General features: G+C 38.5%; 1 protein-coding gene across 7 annotated transcripts in view; it reads left to right on the forward strand.

Annotated features, from left to right (window-relative positions):
• TENM2 (teneurin transmembrane protein 2) overlaps nucleotides 1-22,321 on the forward strand; it is a 1,289,478-nt gene that overhangs the window by 173,420 nt on the left and 1,093,737 nt on the right. The gene's annotated exons all lie outside the window — the stretch shown is intronic.

The raw sequence follows: 22,321 nt of genomic DNA on the forward strand, positions 1-22,321 counted from the left end.
GACCCTCACAACCATGCCTCCCTTACGAAGCTTGAAATTCTTTGAGTGCTTAGAAGCTGTTGACTAATTATTTCATATTCATAAAACCTCAGATTTTTCCTGAAACTGACATAATGCTGAACTGTATTTAGTTGGAGAATATTTAGGAGTCTTGTAGTAAAACAGGTATGTTTTACGTAGGAGAGGGGTGAGTACAATATACTTGGCGACAGAACTGTCTTTAGGCTGTCCTAAATCAGAATGACTGTCTCTAGCTCTGCTTTCTCATTCTCCAGGATTCCAGTGGCTCATGGGCAAGGCTTCACAAGATGAGAGAAGCATGTGTACACAGGCAATGGGGAATTCTCATTAAAATATTTATTATCAACTAGGCTTAATAAAGACTAAGGATAAACACTTAGAAATATCATGCAATCGCTACATTACCATTAAAACCTACTGACTTATAGAGGGTCCCGGGGCAGGGCTGGGGTATAGAAACCTAGCAACAGTACTCCCTGGATATTTACATGGGGCTATATGTTCTGTCTGTTTTCTGCCCCCTTCAGTTTCCATGGAAGGAACTTTGTGCATTTTTTAGTTGATTCAGACTGCCTTTGGAACTTGTATCAACCAGATTTTACCCATGTGGAAATGTGATTAGGAGGGAAGGGGGACCACAAACTGCGATTTGCTTCATGCATGCACAGCTCTATTTTTATTGTATATTAGTCAATGGAAATTAATTGCTAATTATCCAAACATTTCTATGACAATATTTCAAGCTCTCTTGTAGCAGATGTGGCCTAAACTATATTTGGAAGAGAGTAGATGGTATTATCTTTCTTGATGGAAATGATTGTGTAGAGCTTTAATTTTTTTTTCACCATTTTTTTATTTTACAAAGAAAAATGGCTATCATTCTTTGACAATATTTGTTAAATATTCATACTGACCAGGGTAATTATGCCGTGACTATATTAGCAAACATATAACTCTTGTCAACTTTAAGAAGTTGGGAATGAAATTAAGCAGGTTGTATATAATATATTACAGGCATATAGATTGTTTAAATAACCATCACCACATTTCATTTGTAGTCATTGCCAATGACAGACTTCTCTCATTTGGGGACTCTCATACTGAATTATTCTTTTTTATTGCATTAGATGTCTGTCCTTCAATGTCTGAACATTGCTTTTTCATTTCCCCTTTCTGAATGCTAATAATATACTGGGTAGAGCACTGGCTATTTTTAGTTATTCAGCATTTCTTTATATTTATACTCTGGACAAACTTGAGGGAGTTTAGCTCTGATTAAAACAGATAATTTTCTCTTTTTAAAAAAGAATAATGTGGGACTGATACATAGCAAGGACAAAAGGAATTTGATGGGCACTGTGTCAAAGCTTAATTGTGTCAATAATTATTTGTGTATTAGTGCCAAGTTTTTAATGAGGAGTAGTCACTTGTGTGTAATCATTATCAATGACAAGTAGTTAAAATATCTTCATGAAATGGCAAACTCTGGGGGAAAATGAAACCATATTAACATTGCCTACAGTTCCTTATATACTAGCACATCCGAAATCTACGAGTAGAGTTAGTTTTAAAAAACTAAAAAACCTGCAAGGATGTTGCTTTGCGTGTGTAAATATGTGAGTTCATATAATATTCGTTTCCATGCTGTGAACATGTGTTGTTTGTTTTGGGGTTTCAGTCTAACCTTGTTAGAGTCTTTTTAAAGGAAAGACTCTGCCAACTTGCTCACTAAGCTGTCACCCCTGCCCAGAGACCTAGACCTGTCTATGTACATCCTCATTTCCGTGTTAAGATAATGGCACTTCTTTTTTCATATTTGTGCTTTCCAAGTCATTAAGCCTCATCATCCACTATCCTGAGTGCTGTTGTTCTACTTTATTCTACATCCTGCCACTTTCCAGGTGGCGTACTCTCAACTTTTATCCATATATATATATATATATATATATATATATTTTTTTTTTTTTTTTTTTTGAGATAGAGTCTCACTCTTTCCCCCAGGCTGGAGTGCAGTGGCGTGATCTCAGCTGACTGCAGCCTCTACCTCCTAGATTACAGGCACGTACCACTATGCCCAGCTAATTCCTTGTGTTTTTAGTAGAGACATGGTTTCACCACGTTGGCCAGTTGAACTCCTGACCTCGTGATCCACCCACCTCGGCCTCCCAGAGTACTGGAATTGCAGGCATGAGCCACTGTGCCCGGCCTTATCCATATTTTTAAGCTAGCAAATCCAAGTGGCCCACACTCTATTAGTTCTATAAAAGAGTGAGGAATATATGGGAGGCCTGAAGCATCTGCGGAAACTTTGAGTTTGGCAATAGCCTAGCTACCTGCTTTCCATCTCTACGATGTGTGATATAAAATGAAAGCTCTAGTAGTCACATGCCAGAAGTCTGGGAACTAGTCCCCATAAATATTGCCCACACTATCTATTTGCTTGATGTCTTTGTAAATGTTGTTATCTGCATCAACTAGCTTCAAATTGTGAATTAGAGCAATCCAAATCTGTGCAGTCCTGTTGTGTTTACAGGCATGGAAATGAACTTTTATTTACTGATGCCCACAATGAGGCTTCGATATGACCATGAATACGGGTAATTGAGACAATAGCTATAAAATGGTTTGCTTGGCAATAATGTCCACACAGAAACACAAATTATGGATTTTTCTAATTGTGTTCGCCTTTTTACCCAGAATTCACAATTAGCAGTGGTCAAGATCATTCGTAGGTTTTCTATGCTTTACCACCATTTGTTGGAATGCCTATATTTTATCTTCTTTATTATAGTTTCATTCATTCTGATCCTACCTTTGTGTATGGTGTTTTCCGGAACTAGAAATCTGTTATCTCACATATTGTGGCGTTATAAGAAAGATTTTTTTTCCCACTCTTTTGGTTTCTTAACAGTAAATTTCTTGTATGAATATTCACTGAGGGGGGAAAAGCATGAAGTGGTTGCTAGTAGCAGATTTTGAGTAGGCCTTAACCACTGAGTTGAAGTATGGAGACTTGCTGACATTTTGAAAATAGTTTTTAGAACAAAATGTCAGATGATGGGAGCTTTACATCATGCAAGAGTAACTTGTGCAGCTGATGCTAACTAAGCCAATTCTTATAAAACCGTGTGAGGATGGATGACCACTGCACTTTTAAAAGAACTAATTATATCCACATATATATGCAACACTTCACATTTCGCATTTGCTTTGCTTTGCCTGGCTTATATATGAGAGGCAATTGACTGACACCTTTACCAACTAATCAAATGCTGGCAAACTGGCGTTATTTTTAAAAAGAACCATTGGTGATGAGACATCATTACATATGCAAACTTTGGACCAATGGTGTGACCGCCCTTCTGTGATCGCTCATCAAGGCAGCTGTGCTGTATTCACATTGAAATGAGGGGGTTTTTAAAACCCGAGCAGCTGTATTATTCATACTTAAAATAAAAGCTTAGTTTCCCCAAATGGGTGTGACGTAAACATCTCATTAAATATTTTTAATTTTGAAAAAAAAAATTTAAATGGCAATGAGTACACTGGTGGTGGCTGCGGTTCGTATTTGTGTGCATGATTGTAGGAGGCTTTCTTTACACTTCAGCTGCATGGGATTGTACTCTTCCTACAATCATGGATCTGAGGAGGAAAGCTCCATGCCACAGGTGGCAATGGATTCAGAAACGTGGGGTGCCCGTTCTGGCTGTTACATTTCTTCTAATTAAGTGGCCTGTTGTTTCAGAAGGAAACTTAGGTGCTTTGTTCTGGCCCCCCTTTGTTTTCTTAAGTTAAATTTCTCTAATTTTCAATAAGCTAAGGCCAGAGAGGTTTTAAAAAATATTTTCTCTTTGATTTTATTTATTATTATTTTTTATTTTTGGTCTTTCCTCTGTTCCTTGGGTAGTGTGATATAATGGTCACGTTTTGCCTAACACTTGACACTCCCAAGACGGTGGCTCAATTCCATAGGACAAGAAAGCAGCAGGACTCCTTAGGAGCTATCTATTTCCTCTTCCTTTTGGAGAATATTGCTTGTTAGCCCGTGCCCATCCACCCATAAGCTGTTAGTTAAATAAAGATGGCAGAGTTGACTTTTGCCTCCTAATGCAAGAGCTGTCTGTGTGCCGTGACATTAGCTAAGAAAGCATTGCTTTAGTGTATGCTTTAGTTTCCTATTGTTGCGGTAACAAACAGTGAATTAAGACACAAATGTATTCCACTTACAGCTCTGGAGGTTAGAAGTATAAGATGAGTCTTATGGGGCTAAAATCACAGTGATGACATGGCTTTTTCCTCCACGGAAAATTTTAGGGTGAATCCTTTTCTTATCCTTTCAACTTCCAGTGGCTGCAGGTGTTCCTTGGCCCATGTGACATCAGTCCAATCTCGGCTTTTGCCACATCACCTTCCATTCTCTAGTCAAATCTCCCTCTCGCTATCTCCTGAGTACCCTTGTGATATTGAGCACACCTGGATAATCCATAAGAATCTCCTCAAGATTATTAATTTATTCACGTCTGTAAAATCCCTTTTACCAAGTAAGGTAACATAGTCACAGTCTTGGGGATCTGGACATAGACATCTTTGGGAGGCAAGTACTCAATCAGCCACAGGGTATACACTTCAGAGGAAGACAGATCTGGAGTAAATTCAAACTTTGCCAGTTACCAGCCACAAATCCTTGGGAAAGTTATTAACCCTCTCAGTTTCTCACCCATAAAATGAGTTGCTATTGCCAACCTCACAGATAATGTATGAAAAGCAACAGGCTTTAGAAAGCAGGTGTTCCACAAATGTAATCCCATCCAATCTTCAAGAAGTAAGCATGGAAGGAACAGAACAGATCACACATCTGATTGGGCCAAGTTACTGGTCAATAAAAATAGCTATTCTTTTATTTCTTTTTCTTCCTTCAGCCGACTTCATAGTTAAAGAAGTATTGATGCACATGAAGAGTTTTGGACATTCTCATATCATTAATATTATTAGGAACCGGGGCATTTTCTCATTGCAGCTCCCCATAGTAGGTCAAATGTAGCAGTGATTTTTGACAGACCCTACCACTACCCGGGTGTCTTGTGTCCTAAAATGCCAATGGGACTAAGAAATCCTATGACTGATTCTGCCCCCTGTTGAGAACAATAGCATTTTGAATTTGATTTGCCCGTCTTATGGGATGACATCCCGAGTTCCCCTTCAACACTGCTGAGTAGACAATGGGCACCACTTGTATTCTTTACAGCTCGTTCACCTATTATGATGATGATGTCATTATTCACATTATTACTCTCATTATTATTATTATTATTCGGCGACCTCTGTCCTGGGGTGGAACTCCCCATGACAGATGGGAGCTTCATTTATCAGACTGCTTTATGCTGCACAATTCCCCTGCATTCTGAGTTTATATTGAGATGGGCTGCTTTTGGAACAAAGGCAGCCTGATCACAATTTGTCAGTGTACTTGGTAGCTATATATCACCAAAGCTCTCTGCCAGTCCTTCTGGGACCCAATTATTTATGGAGCTGACAATATGGACTAACTTGTCTTGTTATGAATGCCACTATTACAATAAAAACCTTGCTATCTTGAATGGTAAGTCAACAGGCGTTCTGGTTGGTCAGAAATTCCATTAACTAAGAGTTAATTCCCATTGCCCCTGGTGATCGCTTGATGCCCCAGGTGAGTTGATGAGATCCCTGGGGGGAAAGTTCTATTTCAATATTCTTTTCTGTCCAGACTTGGGAAATCTGTTGATAGCTTTAGTTTCTGGGGCTTCTGTTTAACACAGGTTTGGCTCTTAATGGTTAGGAAACAGCGTTCATTCCGAGCCTGCTATCGAAGGAGGAGTTTACCAAGTACTATGTGGAGTGGAAATGAAATGAAAGACTTGACCTCTCCCTATAAAGTGCTTATAATTGAATGAGGGGAACGATCCAACTCAAATCTATACTTACCAACTCAGATGATGGAGAAATAAATATCAACAGAGTCCAGCTTGACTGCCTTGAGCCTGAAAATGGACTCGAATCCCATTCCAGTGAAGTAACTCCTTTATTCTCCGATAGCCTTCACTAATCCTTATGTCATACTGATTTTAAATCAAATCCCTCATCTCTGCTTTTAAGATACCTCAAAAGAACACTGAAAAGAAAGGAAACTAATTAGATCTAAAAGCAATTTTCTTGGGGGAAAAAACGTCCTACACCAGGAGGTGAATTAAAAAAAAAAATGAAACCATCATGATTTCATAGAAAATATGAAGTATTATTTTTAGGACGCTAGAGGGTACATTTGTGACATCACAAAGAATGGAGGAACCAATTTGCAGTGATAGAACGTTTGAATTGGAATTTTCGGATGTACTGATTGGCAGGGTCTAGGTACTCCATCTGTAGCATAAATATAGAGCATATTTACAGGCACACCTTTTTCCTAAAGCATGTGCTTTAGTTGTACACAGAATTATTTTCGTCCCTTTTTCTTTTATTAAAATAGCCTTTGAACTAGGCGTAGTGCTTAAAAGATTAGATCCTATAGAGAAACATAACATATTGTATTTAAATATGCTAATCTCTTAGAGGAAATGAAGGATCTGAGCCTGCTCATTAAGAAATAAATTAATTCATCACCATTGCATTCATCATCAATCATCATCCAGTTGTGTCCAGTTTTCAATTAAGTTTTTCCAAACCGCTTTGTGCCTTTACCAAAAGGACTGATTATCTCTGATGATGATTTTTTGTGGGTATTCGGATGTTGATGGCAGTTGAATTGGCATAAACATGCTGAATGTCTTTTTTATTCAAGTAGTTAAGCAGTAGCTGCTCAGTGCATACAAATACATTATGATGACAAGTTAAAAAATTCTTATTTTTTTAAGATGTATTTAGGTGGCCAAATACCCAGCTTTCAGATTGACAGGGAATATTTTATATAAGCATACCTAAAACTCATGCAAACATTGAACATTTATAATATATACATTGTTCATACATTCATAAATCACTCACTGAGCCAATATTTATGAAACACCCATAAGTTTCTGGTATTGTACTAGGCACTAAATGTGCGTCAGTAAATGCCATCGACGTTATTCCTACCTTGATGGAGCATCTAGTCTAGATATTAGACAATACATTATTAATTTTAATGACTATACACAGTCACCCTGGTTTTTTTCTCAGGATAAACATCATGATTACTTCACCAATGACCCTATAGGTATAGCCAAGTCTGTTACTCTTGGAGTTCATGAGCATTCCATGCCAGAGGAGAACAATTTCTGACTATCTCTTTAAGGTTTCCATGCAGAATGAGGATGCATGAAAATGACTCACCATGCCTGCCACTTATCTCTAGATTCCTATAACATGAAGATGATCACAATCTGCCATCGTGCTGTTAAAATGATGCATAACCCAACCAGCACTCTGAAATGATCGAGTATTATTGCAGCCTCTTACAAGTTGGGCACTGAGATAATTTGGCTAGTGTTGGAGAAAGAATGTTCCACAACCCCTGTGGCTCACCCTGCATTGAATAAATATGGCATGCTGCTGCTTTTGTTCTCTTTGTGTATGAAAGAGCAATTAATGTGTCAAAAAAGAAAAATCACAAAATGTGCATACTTTTTTCCCCTATGAAAATTGCAAGACTATGTTCAATCTGCCTTAAAATTATTGTAAAACATTACAGGATGTTATTATTTTTGAAATATTAGATAACTTGTGGTTGACATTACATTTCTTTCGGTGACTTTGTGATTTCTGTGTCCATTAGCAATCCTATAGTGAGTTTATATATTTCTTTATAAAGGCCATTGGGGTACTGATGTTTACATAGACATCCAGAAATATATTTTCTTTATTTAAATAGTTTAAATGAAATACCTTAAAAATGCAAACACCTGTAGATTTTAGATAATATAAAAAACCATGAATAAGGCCAGTCTGCTACAACTCTTGCTTTCTGATATTCAAGTGCTTTCTTAGAAAGACTCATGAAGTCATGGTAAAAAAGGAATCCAAGATGAAGCTTCTGCTAGTATTTGGAGGAATAGAAGGGGGGAAAAGGGAGTTCAAAGATGTTCTTTGTCCATTTTGTCTGCTGATGTAGCCAAAGCAACTCAATTATTTCAATATTCTGGACCATAGTATGTGCTCAAGACATGTGTGTGACTTGAATGAAAAAATGGATTTATCCTCTTGATAATAAAATTTATTAGTAGGGGCTCAAGAGGAAACTCAGTCCATGACAAACACTAGGCCAGTCAGTTCCTTTTTCTTTATAAATTAAATTAGGACTACTTTTAAATTTTAAAAACAAAAAATAAATATTTTCATTTAAGGCTGTTGAATTATATGTTTGCTTTTCATCTCCCCTGCTAGATTGCAACCTCCAAGAGGCCTGTCCTGTTCACTCATGTACCCAGTGCCCAGGATAATCTGGCATGAATCACTTCTTCAGTTGTTATTTATCTAGTGGATTTTCCAGCTAGCAAAAATGATCTGGGCGTATCTGGAAAATGTGCACATTAACAAATACTAGATAACAAGTGTTCCTCTACATAATATTATGTGGAATATTTTAAAGAAGATTACATGTTGCCTGAAATCTTGAACAGATACACGGAGTATAGACTAGAGTGGTGTGGCCCATTCTTCTTTCCGCGCTCTGATCTTCCTAAAATCTCTCTCTGTCTCTTAATACTCTAGCAACATGAGCCTGATTCCCAATGCCCAGCACAGAACACAAGGCCTCTCCATGCCATATTTGTCAGGTTTCTCCAGTGAATAACCTGCGCTGCTCCTCCTGATCCATTTTCTCCTGTTCTAGCTGTTTCTACTTATTTTTGAAGATTCAACTCAATCAATTCCTCTTTCAGAAAATCTTCCTTATCTCTTCTTCCAACGCTTCCCAGATTGCAGCATCTTCATTTTTCTTCCATCTGTGATTATCCTTGTACTAATTGCATTGACTATGATGATCTGCTTGTATGCTATTCTCTTCCACTAGGCTTGTGAGTATCTTGAGGACAAGGATTGTTTTATTCACTGCCATATCCCCAGTGCTTGAAGGAGTGCATGGCGCAAAGTGAAGGGAAGGAGAGGAAGGGTGGATGAAACAATGAAAAGCTAAAAGGAAGGAAGGAAGGACAGGACAAGGAAAACACCTAGAGAAAACTCTTTAATGACTATTATAAAGTAAGTTGTCTCCACTGGAGAATTCAGCATAAATTAGAAAAGGGAGGGGAAAATACAGGATTTTTAAAAGTTACTGTGGGCTTATGAGTCTTGATCTACATAAAAGACAGCATCCACTTTTGTCTGCATACTCTATGGCCTTCTCATTTCTGATCCTGGGTATTCCTCCTTTCCGTTCAGCAACCATAACCATAAAACTTTGATGTATTTTAAAGGCCATTTAAATGGTCGAACTAGTGGTGAAATTTAATTTCTGCTTCTATTATATTAAAATTGTTACAAGCTTGCTTCTGTTAGTCAAGGAAAAAAATTATTACGTGCAAATAAAAGAATTTTTGTTATGTGAGGAGCTTAACTATTCAAACGTGAGGTCAAGTAAATTTAATGAGTGTATTATTTTGATTTCAAAACACATATTAAGGGCGAGAACAGGGTTCTTGTCCTAGAAATGAGTGTTTATGAATTGACTTTTTCAAGATGTCATAATAATAGCTAATAATCACATAGTACTTACTAAGCCAGTAACTAAATGCTTTATTCGTTTACTTCTTACAACAACCCAACTAAAGAATTATTTGTCGTTTGTAGTTGAAGAAACTAACATACATAGAGGTTAAGTAATGTGGCCAAGGCTCCACATCTTATAGGAAGCTTAGTTGGAATTCTAACTCACATAGTTTAGATTCAAGGCTAATCCTGTAAAACCTCTCATAAGATTTCAACCTGGAGCCCAAATAACACAAAAGCTCTTTCATTGTGATGGCTGAAAGCACAATTATGTGCAATATAATAAACCAATATCTTATGATTACAATTTCACTTTCAAGAAAATGATGGGGTGAGCTTGGCCATTTAAGTACATTATTTAATTGTAATCATCACAACAATCTTGTGAGATTGGTGATAATCTTTTGCAAAACTCACTTCACAATAACTCAAGGTGCATCTGGTGGTTGAGCCAGGACTGTGAACAGATGTCCTTGGAGCCTCTCCTGACTTTTCTCAGTAAATCTGTGAATTTAACATTTATTTTATTAAACCTCTTCTCCAGTAGAGATTATTAAGCATTGGCAAATCTTTTATTCTTAGAAAGCAGATTGGAAGGACAGAATAATAAAGGGGATCCTGGGGATGCCTGCCAAGTGGAGATCAATTAAAAAGGAAAAGCCATGGAATTGATGGCATTTCTAAAACACTATTATTTTTTTCAATGGGGAAATTTTACGAATATGCCAACACTGAACAAGGTGTCCATTCAGTACCATGAGACATACCAAGAGAGAAATCAATAGCTGGCCATGGAGTGTTCTCTTTTCTGACTTCTGAGCATAGTTTGAAGGAAATAGAAAAGTGTTTCTTCTAAAGCTGCTGCCTGATGACCATGTTCACAGCTTCGCAGGACAAGTGCGAAAACCTAAATATTTGCAGCTAAAAAGCAAATGCGTTTCTTCTTAAAAATGTAAGTTAAAGCCTTTGGTAATGTGCAGTTTTCCATGCTGTGGGAGGTCAATAAATCCCTGTTGACTCTCTTTACATTCAGCAGCTCCAAGTGGAAAGGAAAGACACCACATCCATCCAGGCATTGCCCACACTATGGCTTTTTCACATGCTCCATTTAGATGCCTAATAGTTAAGCCAGTGTGGTGTGTGGGGCCCGTTTTGAACCACGGATGGAGTCTCTTGTATATAACATTTGCTACTTTTTGTCAGAGAAACAATCACTTTGGAAAAACAAGACACTAGACATGCTTTCAAGCTGTTCTGATTTCTCGTATGTATTTATGAACCATGCACTGTATTTTATTTTTCTTCACAAGGAAACTTACATGGTATGAAGCAGAAATTTTATTATGAAGTTTATTCACATTTACAATCTGAAGAAGTAAAGACTTGGAAAGCAGCATACCTGCACTTAGAATATCATTATAATGATCGTCTCATACACATACGTGGTTCAAATCTGCTTGCGAAATCATCTTGAGATTTGTTATATGAAAGACTTTATTTAACAGAAATGTGAAAGCTAGTAGGAGGAAAAGATTCTTTTCTCTCAAACTGGGAATTAAATGTCAACATTCTGTTTTATGGGTCTGAAACAGGGTAATTGTAGAAATAGTTCTACAATTTCTCAGCTGTTATATAGTGTCAGACCCAAAAGGATCCTCTTACCTGCAGTCCAGGATAAGTAGATGTGTATTCGGCATTTCTAGATACAGTAGTTCCCCCTTATCCCTGGGGGATATGTTCCAAGACTGCCAGTGAATACCTGTAACCTTGGATAGTGCTGAACCCCACATACGCTATGGTTTTCAACATCATAACGGAGGAAGCACCTACATGACTAATGTGCAAGGTGACGTATAGCGTATCAAGTGTGGATTCTTTGGACAAAGGGATGATTCACCTCCAGGGCAGGACAGAGCAAGACAGCAGGAGGTTCTATCACAATACTCAGAATAGTGCCCACTTTGATACTTCTAAATTGTTATTTCTGGAATTTTTCATGTAGTATTTTTGGATCACAGTTCACTGGGTAAGTGAAAGCATGGAAAGTGAAACCTCAGATAAGGGGGACATTACTGTGTATCCAAATAAGACCTGAAGTAATATGTCCTGGTTACCAGAGATTAGTTTGCCTACCCTTAAGAATATCTGGTGACTTAGACTACTTTGAGGTTTTAATTATTTTTGAATGAGCTGGCCAGCGCAATCAATGAATTCTCAAACACACACAGACACACACACACACAAACACACATAAACACACATACACACGCACACACACACACTCAGATACACATAGCTAATTGTTGAACAGTGCAGGGGTTAGGATCACTGATCTCCTACATAAGTGAAAATCCCCACATAACTCCTGTCTCCCCTCACACTTACTACTCATTGCCTATTGTTAAGCAGAAACCTTACCAAGAAGGTAAACAGTTGATTAACAAATATTTCATATGTAATATGTATTATATACTGTATACTGTATTCTTACTATAAAGTAAGCTAGAGAAAAAATGTTATTAAGAAAATTATAAAGAAGAGAAAATATATATTTACCGTTTATTAAGTAGAAGTGGATAGTCAGAAATATCTTCATCCTCGTCATCTTCAAACATTGAGTAGACTCAGGAGGAGAAGGAAGAGGAGAGGCTGGTCTTGCTGTATCAGGTGCGGAAGAGGGAGAGGAGGCTGAAGCAGAGACAGGAGAGGCAGGCACACTCAGTGTCATTTTTTTTTTTTTTTTTTTTTTTACCATACTCTGCACACTAATCCTTTTTAATTTCTTTTTTTTGGTTGGGGTTCCGCTCTTGTTGTCCAGGCTGGAGTTCATTGACGCAATTTTGGCTCACTACAACCTCCACCTCCTGGGTTCAAGTGATTCTCCTGCCTCATCAGCCTCCCTAGTAGTTGGGATTACAGGCATCTGCCACCATGCCCGGCTAATTTTTATATTTATGGTAGAGACGGGGTTTCGCCATGTAGGCCAGGCTGGTCTCAAATTCCTGACCTCAGGTGATCCACCAGCCTCAGCCTTCCAAAGTGTTGGGATTACAGATATGAGCCACTGTGCCTGGCCTCAGTGTCATTTATATTGAAAAAAAAATCCACGTGTAAGTGGACCTGTGCAATTAAAATCTGTATTGTTCAAGGGTCAACTCTCTCTATATATTCCCTCTAGCTGTGATACGGCTTTTGAAAAAAACATATATATACAAATCCAGATCATTTGACTTTAAGAAAGAAAATGGAAGGGTTGTCCTTCTGATGTTTATTACATAATTATATAAATATTTAGCCTTCTCAATTAAGAAAACCTAAAAAACAAAAATAAGAAACAAACAGAAAAACCTTCGTCAAAATTAACATGATTATGAGAGAGGCCAGAAACCCATTCATTTTCTAATATTCGTTTTTCCATTTTTAAATCTGTTTTTATCTTTTAAGTTACGAATATTTCCACATTATATTTCTGCCACTGATGTAGAAACTGTAACAAATTCAGTCCTATGTGAAATCAATAAAAGCTGCTTTCAGTTTGGTGAAATACAAGGGCAAGATCTCTTTGTGCTTGAAATGAGACTGAGAGATGATTTTCTTCTGGGGATTAATATTTCTGTTTATATTGTCCAGACCAGAAACAGCCTGCCAATAATCAATTGATCTAAAGCTAAATGATAAAGATGACAAATTGGTCTGTTCTTGTCTATGTGTGTTGAAGAATAGTGTCTTTCTTTTGTATGAAAATTGCATTCATTGAAGTGCTTTAACCAATGACAGATTTAGTTTGGAACATGTATTTTAAAACTTGCAAGCATTTTCCATGGGCTGAAAATATTTATACTTATAACGTTTACTGGCAGGTCATGAGCCACACAGGTATTTATAGAATTGACAACACTTCTCCACTGCCTTGTTGAGTTATGCAAACTTGGCATGAATCGGGGCATGTGAATGATAGAAATAGAGTCAAAACACAAAGGTTTCCAGATTTTCCATTACTGCAAAATACATTTTTTTAACAATTAAAATGAAACATTGTTGGGACATTATCTCAACTGATCGTGAATAAAAATTCTTCACTCTGATAAATCAATAACAGATGACGTGATGTTTTTCAAAAAGAATAGAAGATACTTAAACTAAAATTGGGAATTTTCCATAGGATTAAAATGGCTGCAAATGCAAACCGACAATCCTGTTCTATCTAGGCCTGTATTATCTTTTTTCCATTGTTCATTTACTAAAAGTGTGACCTTGCACAAGTGACTCAACTTCTTCATTCCCAAATTGCCTTATTGTTTCTGAATTTAAGAAATGGGAAAAATTAGAAGTTAATTTTTATGTTTGCCCTTAGGGACAAGTAAATTACTACATATAAAGTAATTAGAAGAGTGTTGGGCACATAGAAAGTACTCAATAGATATAAGCTACTTTTATTAATTATTCCAATCCTGTTCCCCTTATAAAAGCATAAAAGTCATGCATATTGCCTTGTAATCTTTCTTTCATGGTTTCTTATTGCATGAGCCTAATTATATCATAACTACCTTGATAGTAAAGCTTTTGTTATATTCTTCTTTGATATTGCTGATGAATTGGTAAAGACATAATTGGTTGTGTAATGGGGTAAGTTTTGTGGATCCAACATGACACTAAGGATTCACCAACATGTACATTGATTTTGCTGTGTCATAAGGCACAGTGTTGAGGGCGAAACAAGAGCAGTCAGCAACCTGCCCTGTCGTGGCATGTTAAAATATCATTATGCTTTATGAAGCAGAATTTTCCAAGCTGTGTTCTATGGGATCCTGTGTCCCAAAGATATTAACAAATCTCCACTCCCACCAAAAAATTCTATGGTCAAATAATATGGAAAAACCTATGTTAAACCTATGTCAGGCTCCTGTGATTCAAGAATTTCCCTAACTTTTAAATGCACTAACGTTCATTGAGATAATTCAAGAAGGAAAGGTAACAGTTTTTAAACTTGCCCCTGAACCCTTTTTAGCAGGGATCCTGTAAGAGCATCTTGTGCTAAATGTAGTGAACAACAGGACTTGGGTAGTCTGCTCTAAGTCTGTGACCACGACTAGAGGCATAATACTGGGCTTCACCCGTAATTCATTCCATAACTCCGTGGCATAGCGTTCCGCGCTAGGAGCTAGGTGGTTTCTCCAATTAAGTATAGAAAATTGAGAGTGATTTATACAAAATGAAATAAAATCAAGCCAACCGAAGACTATCCGTCTAAGTCTGTCACTGCCATTCATTTGCATTTCAGTACATTTACTCTGCAAGTGAAAAGCAGGAAGCAACGTGAAACTGACAGGGATTTTGCTGCACATGTGTGGTCATGCAGCATGTGTGGAAAATGGCAATAGGTTTGAGCAGCGCTGGGCTTTTCAGGCATGCTCTCTTCTTCTAAACGATTCCCTGGGCCCTGTATTTCAGTAACTGCTTCTGTTGTCACTCTTGAGCATGTCTGGGTACAGCTATAGCAAAGCATTTTAATTTTATGACTTTCAGATGTCTTGTTAGTGGGCAAATGAAGTGATAGGACAAGTGGGTTTTGTCTAGTTGCTAAGGAATAAAAATAACAAGTGCCTTTATTACTTTGCTGACAATCTATTTATAAATTTCTGGAGGAGGTGCCTGTGGAGGAAAATATGGATATGTTTTGGGCATACCTGAGAGTTCTCAAGTAAAATCAGGTATTGCTAGTCCTTGCTTTATGTCACTTTGGTATTGTATATAAATATTGCTCCTACATGCAAGGTAAGTTTCAGGCTTGGTTCTTTGATGGCTACGATACAAATGACATTCAGCAAAGGCTATTTGCTCACCTCCTCTTTGGCCTTACTCATACTAAATTGCACAGGGGATTTCCAGATATGGGAGTGCTATCACCTTCACCACACAGGATGATAAAAGTGGTATTTACAAATACGTATATTTGGCTCAACCAGGGGTAATCTGTAATGGAAATGAGCCCTTCAAGTCTCCCTGTGGAAGCTGGGATAGTTTTCTTTGTCATTGCTCCTAAAGAGCTCAGCTTGATCTTCAAGCTGGAGACCAGCTCTTCAGTTACTAGCGAATGCAAACCTCTGACAGTCTTGCCAGCAGTTGGTTGGGACCTCATGCTGCTGTGCATGGTACTGGGCTAGAAAAGCATAGTAAGTACTGGCATGTGAATGAACTCTTCCAGTCAGGCTGCCCTCGCTCTGCACACTGAGGAACTCAAAAAGGGCAAAATACACTCCCCTGGCAACACACCTGGCCCTCTCAAGTGCTTTCCCAGAATAAAATGGTAATTTAAAAAATTGCCCAGATGGCCGGGCACAGTGGCTCATGCCTATAATCCCAGAACTTTGGGAGGCCGAGGCGGGTGGATCACGAGGTCAAGAGATTGAGACCATCCTGGTCAACATTATGAAACCTCGTCTCTACTAAAAATATAAAAATTAGCTGGGCATGGTGGCACATGCCTGTCGTCCCAGCTACTTGGGAGGCTGAGGCAGGAGAATTGCTTGAACCCAGGAGGCGGAGGTTGCAGTGAGCCGAGATCGCACCACTGCACTCCAGCCTGGGTAACAAGAGTGAAACTCTGTCTCAAAAAAAAAAAAAAAAAAAAATTTGTCCAGACTACCAGAAGTTTGTGTCCAAGTGTCTAGTCTTGGCACCAGTTGTCTCCGAAATATCTACATCTTCAATAAGGTATATTCTAAAGGCGTTTAATACTAAGGGAGAGAAGAGGAAGCGGTAAAACAGGGTGACCTGTTGTTTACATAATACTGTGGTATTTCCAACTTCTGCAAATCCACATTTTTTATTTTTATGAACCAAGCATTGCCATTTGTTTTCATGCAGGTATGGTTCATCATATCCCAGAATTCAGAGTTTAAAAAGCAGTTTTGTAGACTCTCCAATTGATGCTGTGGTAATTTGGCAATCTGTTACAGTAGAAAAGTATCTTATGTAGTAGCCCCAGTAGCTCCTTCTACCTTGTACAAAGAATGCCTTCCATCCTGCTACTGTTCTTCAGGGTTTAGGTTTTAAATCCCCTCCTTGACGAAGATGAAAAAATACCTCACAGCTCCAAGACAGGGTAAATCAAAGAGAAATGAAGGAGGTTTGTTTGTTGATAAGTGTTTATTGATAAGCCCCTCGTTTAAAGTATGCCTGCTTCCTTCTGGCCAGGTAACAATGGTTTACATTTTTTAGTAGCTTACTTAAATGTGAAACTTTCCAATTTCTACCGTATTATTACATCGGGAGGGTATGAAAAGAATTTGTGCTCTAATAACCAAAGATGAGATGATAAAAGAACCTGGAAACTTCCCACAAGTGAAGGTCTGTTTTAGTCAGTAAGGACTTTTAGACCTGTATGTTCTCTTCAGATGTCTGGGAAAACCACAGCTTCGGGAGGAAGATATTTTTATATCTCTATGAACACAAAAGACCTGTAATTGTTAATTATTTATTGCCATATCAAAGCCCATCAACTACATAGCAGAATTACTACTTAGAAATTAAAATAAAGAATTAAAAATTAATTGTCCAGTGTGTTTTGGAAGTGAACTTTGTTTTATAATCCACGTTAAAAGTTTTAGCAACAGGCATGCTTTTCTGTTGCTCATTTAATTTATCCTTTTGTCTTACAATTTGGAGATTTGAGAGCAGCTAAGCAACATATAAATTAATTGAACTCTGTAATGAAATAAGTGTAATTAGTTATTTATAGTGTCCAATGAGAAAGAAGAGAAAAATTCAGCAGAAAATCGGGCAGTATTACAGTATCACTACTCCCATTTTGGATTGTTTCCACTCATTTTGTGAACCTCAAGATGTTTCTTTCTTTTACTTTGAAAATCTGTATCATGGCTTAGAATAATTTGAGTTTACATTTTGACATGTAAAAATTATTATATTTGTTTGCTCTTTCATATCTTCCTTGTAATCATTTTATTTTAAAATAAAACATAGAGTCACTGAAAATACAGATATAGAACTCTGGACACTGAATAAACAAATGTGCAAAGTATTAAGTTATTATGAGGCAGGCACCCTTGCAGCTGACACCAGGTCAAGAAATAAGACTTGGCCAGCGCCTCACCACTCTTATTTAAAAGTTCCTTCCTACCCCAACCCTTCCCATTTCCCCAAAGTCACCACATTTTTCTATTTCACGTTATTGCCTTCTTGCTTTTATCACCCAGGGCATATCCCTAGACCTCGTAGTTTAGATTGGCTTGTTTGGGGTCCAGGTCTTTGTCTTAGTCAGTCAAGGCTGCTATCATAAGACACCATAGACTATGTGGCTTAAATGAAAAACCATAATTTCTCACTGCTTTGGAGGCTGCTGGGAGGTCCAGGATCAGGGGACCAGCTGATCTGGTGCAGTCTGGTGAGGACCTTTTTCCTGGTTTGCAGAAAGACATCTTCTCATTATATCTTCACGAGAGAGAGAGAGAGAGAGAGAGAGCGCACATGTAAGTTCTCATGTCTCCTTACAAGGGTGCAAAGCTTACAAATCCCTCTATGAGATCTCTGGGCCTGGTGCCTACTGAATCCGTGGGTCTGGGCCCAGGCCCTGGTGCTGTATGAGTGACACTTGGGAGATGTCATGTGTGCCAAGGAGCAGTGAGACACCAGTGGTGATGGCAAGTGACCTGTCCTTTGGGCTGTGCAGCTGGAGGACGGTAGAATTTTGGAGCAATAGTGATGGTGTGTTGCTGGGGAAGAACATGGGCTTCCGAATCCAATAAATATGAATTCAAAACCTAAATAAATAAATAAATAAATAATGATCTAATTATCTCCCAAAGTCCCCATCTCCAAGTACTATTCCCTTGGAACTAGGGTTTCAACAGACAACTTTTTTTTTTTTCCTTTTTGACGGAGTCTTGTTCTGTCACCAAGCTGGAGTGCAGGGGCGCAATCTCAGCTCACTGCAACCTCCGCCTCCCAGGTTTCAGCGATTCCCCTGCCTCAGCCTCCCGAGTTGCTGGGACTATAGGCACATCCCACCATGCCTGGCTAATTTTTGTATTTTAGTAGAGACAGGGTTTCACCATGTTGGCCAGGATGGTCTCTATCTTCTGACCTTGTGATCTATCTGCCTTGGCCTCCCAAAGTGCTGGGATTACAGGCTCAAGCCACCACGCCCAGCCTCAGCATATGATTTTTAGGGAGAAAATGAACATTCAATCCATAGCAGTCTCTCTCCCTCCTTCCCTCCCTCCCCTCCTCCCCCCCTTCCTTCCTTCTTTCCCTCCTTCCTTCCTTCCTTCCTTCCTTCCTTCATTCCTTCCTTCCTTCTTCCTTCCTTTTCTTTCTCTCCTTCTCTCTTTCTTTCATCTCGCTCTGTCACCCAGGCTTGAGTGCAGTGGCCCGATCTCAGCTCACTGCAGCCTCCCCCTCCAGGATTCAAGCAATTCTCTTGCCTCAGTCTCCCGACTAGCTGGAATTATAGGCATGCACCACCATGCATGACTAATTTTTGTACTTTTAGGAGACACCAGGTTTCACCATGTTGGCTAGGCTGGTCTTGAACTCCTGACCTCAGGTGATCCACCCACCTTGGCCTCCCAAAGTGCTGGGATTACAGGCATGAGCCACTGTGCTCTTTTATTTCCATGCAATTTATTTGTTAAATAAATTGGGTCATTTTTGTAAAGTTTTGTTTTGACTTTTAAAAAAGACAAAGTTAGACGGAAGGAATAAGTCAAGAGATCTATTGTATAGCATGGTTACTATAGTTAATGACGAACATACTGTATTCCTGAAAAAATGCAAGGAGAGTGAATAAGTGCTCTCACCACAGAAATAACCATGTGAGGTAATGTACTTGCTAATTATCTAGATTTAAGCATTCCACAATGTGTACTTTGGCCTCACAAAGTGCTGGGATTACAGGCGTGAGACACTGTGACCGGCCCCATTGCATTCTTTAAAGTCTCTTAGAATCCACAACGTCCCCTGTATTCCTTCATTTCCATGCAATTTATTTATTGCATATATACATGAAGTATATGTACGTCAAAGCAGTGTATTCTATATTTTATCTGTCAGTTAAAATTTTATCTATCAGTTAAAAACTTTTCTATTTAAATTAAAAAATATCATTTAATAAAATAAAGGCTAAATGTCCAAACAGCACAGGTGTTTTCTTTTTAGGGGGTGCTTTGTAATTTTTCATCTGGGTTCTGGCCCTCCCCCAAAAGAGAACATTTCATTTCTATTTGGATAGACAGGCACACTTGAATCCAAGCATGGCCAATGATGAAATACGGAATTCATGCAGAAAGGCTGATGGTGCCTGCTCTCACTTGTCATTGGAGAGGACTGGTAGAATAGAGAGGGCATTCTCTCTGAAATTATTTACAATGTGGTCCATTTTAACTACAAACAGTCCCAAGAGGTTATCATTCAGAAAGCAGGGTGAAATGTACAAGATTCAAAGGCGGAAGTCAATCCAGACATATGGAAGTCTCTAGATAGTTGAGCTCTATGTCTCAGGAAAGAGATGGGAGTAGGAAGTTCTATTTTGGCATCTTTTCTGTGCCAAGCTGTTTTCCAAGTTTTGATGATTTTCTATAACAATATGAGTTAAGAGTTAATAGCCCAGTTTTGTAGAAGAGGAATCTGAATCTGTTTCTTATCTAGAAATCACCTCCTCACTGGACTCCTGTTTCTACGTATGATCCTGTGTTAACCTGAATCAGATATGCCACACCAGCATCTTTTGCACTTAAAGTCCAGACTCCTTTCACATGGGTTCTGGTCCCCAGGATGGAGGTCTGGCCGCTGCCAGTGTTGCTGCTTTCAGTGACCCCTACCACTCACAGCGAGCCCGGCTTGCTGTGCTCCAGCCTCACTGGCCTTTTTGCTGCACCTCAGATACAAGCTCTTGCAACAAGACGAAGGACAACCTACCTTGGTAGTCTCTAAGATTCATATTTTCTCCTTTAAGGGAAGTCAGCCTGCAAGACCACTTTGGGGGCCCGTGCATTTGCTTTTTCCGCTCTCTGGAATGCTTTACTGACACATTTTGCTTTCCTGGATCTTACATCTCTTTCAGACCTCAGCTTAATTGTCACTTCCTCAGAGAACTTCCCTGCCCACTCAATCTACTCAGGCTTTTTCCTGTAATTATCTCCTCCACTTATTCTTTTTCCTCACTGGCACTTATCAACACTCTAATTATACATGTATTTGTTTACTGTCTGTCTCTTCTACCTGACCCTGAATTACCTGAGGATGGGATGTGCCAGTTTTGTTTACTGTGATGTCCCTCATCCCTAGCTAACATAACCTAGAACATCAAGGAGGCTCAGTAAATATTGGTTGGAATGCAAAATTGGAATGAGGCTCAGAGAGGCTAGATAACTTGTCCAAAGTCGCACAAAGCTGGGGATTTAAAAATATACCCTAAAACCTTTTATAAGCATCAAAGCTGGAGATTTAAAAATACACCCTAAAACCTATGTATTTTCAATATGAATTGGTTTTTCCAAACTGTGTATCTTGAACACTAGTGTCCTGAGGAACCTTAATAGTGTGTCAAGAATAAAAAGGGATCTGTGTTCAAATAATTTGTAGATATGATGCTCCCCTCCCTGTGTCCATGTGCTCTCATTGTTCAACACCTGCCCATGGGTGATAACACACTGGGGTCTGTTGGGGGGGAATAGGGGAGGGACATTGGGGGATAGGGAGGTTGGGGAGGGATAACAAGGGGAGAAATGCCAGATATAGGTGATGGTGGGATGGAGGCAGCAAACCACATTGCCATGTAGGTACCTATGCAACAATCCTGCATGTTCTGCACATGTACCCCAGAACCTAAAGTGCAATTACATATAAATATATATATATAAAGAAATACATTTCCTAAGGCTATAGCTACCATAGGGAGTGATGCCTCTGATGGATCTGGGCAACGTTTCCCAGTTTATATAATACTGAGAAGCCAATACATTTGTGTGACTTGCTTTATTGTGACACTCTCTTCACTATGATGGTCTGGAACCAAACGTGCAATATTTCCAAGATGCTCCTGTGAAAAAAATATATATAAAAAAAATAAATTGTGGATATGATGCAACTGTTTGAAGAAAATGGAACATATTTCTTTTCTGCAGTATATCCCAGGGACTTTAATATGCAAATGTGCATTGTGACTCTCCAAGAAACTAATATGCTATGCAGCATTTCCCACCAGTGTTTGGCCATGATTTACTTTTTTTGCATGTAAATAATATCTTGTGGGACCACAGTATTCAGCAGAAGCCAGGGTGAGAGTCACTCAACGACACCCTGCTTATCCCCAGGAAGTAGGGAAATAGAAGTTAGCCAATTATCTATTAGCCAATTAGATTTAAATATTCTAGTATCTTTTCAAAGTTTTAGGCTTTTTTCCCTCTTCTTCAACTATGAATATGGGCCAGGGAGGGGGTAATGTCTTAGGAAATCAAGGTTAGAATGCTGAAGTTAAAGAAAGTTAAACAGAATGTAATGTATGTTATTGTGGAGAAGATATGAGAAGCATATATATATATATATATATATATTTTTTTTTTTT

The sequence above is a fragment of the Cebus imitator genome, unplaced genomic scaffold (genome assembly GCF_001604975.1).
Source record: "Cebus imitator isolate Cc_AM_T3 unplaced genomic scaffold, Cebus_imitator-1.0 Scaffold86, whole genome shotgun sequence".
Taxonomy (NCBI): domain Eukaryota; kingdom Metazoa; phylum Chordata; class Mammalia; order Primates; family Cebidae; genus Cebus; species Cebus imitator.